This window comes from Penaeus monodon, chromosome 25 (assembly GCF_015228065.2).
Source record: "Penaeus monodon isolate SGIC_2016 chromosome 25, NSTDA_Pmon_1, whole genome shotgun sequence".
Classification (NCBI taxonomy): domain Eukaryota; kingdom Metazoa; phylum Arthropoda; class Malacostraca; order Decapoda; family Penaeidae; genus Penaeus; species Penaeus monodon.
In genome coordinates, this window is record NC_051410.1 from 10,719,153 (window position 1) to 10,719,691 (window position 539).

Below are 539 nucleotides of genomic sequence, written 5' to 3' on the forward strand. Positions count from 1 at the left end.
AAATACAATATTCAACGGGAAGCACTCGGACCCACACAGACATATCACGTTTTCCAAATAGTTACCATCAAAATAGTAGAAAAGTTAGGGGAAAGCAGGAGAAAACTAGAATAAATTCTAATAGGCAAAATATGTCATTGACGTTTCAATATTACAATTGCTATAAGATCGTAAAGTTAATTATATATACACTGTGCATTCATTAATTCTCGTTCATACCTTTTCCACACGTTTGGTCCGTAAATGTGGCGTTATCTCCGTGTAATAAAAAAATGCCTTGCCTTAGATCAGTTGCAGAAACTCACACAATTTACAAAAGACTAGAACGTTTGCTGAGCTAGAGGAATCCATGACCGTATGATCCGGGGATTTATATTTTGCGTAACATTTTTGTCGCGTGTTCGGCCTTGCAGACATGATCAATATTGCTAGAAGCATTTTATAAACGACGTAGTCCTTCGGCATATTATGAACGGTAAACAACGCAGCATCTGTTTCGTCTGGAGAAAAATGTATCACTTAATATCTTATTCGTCTGT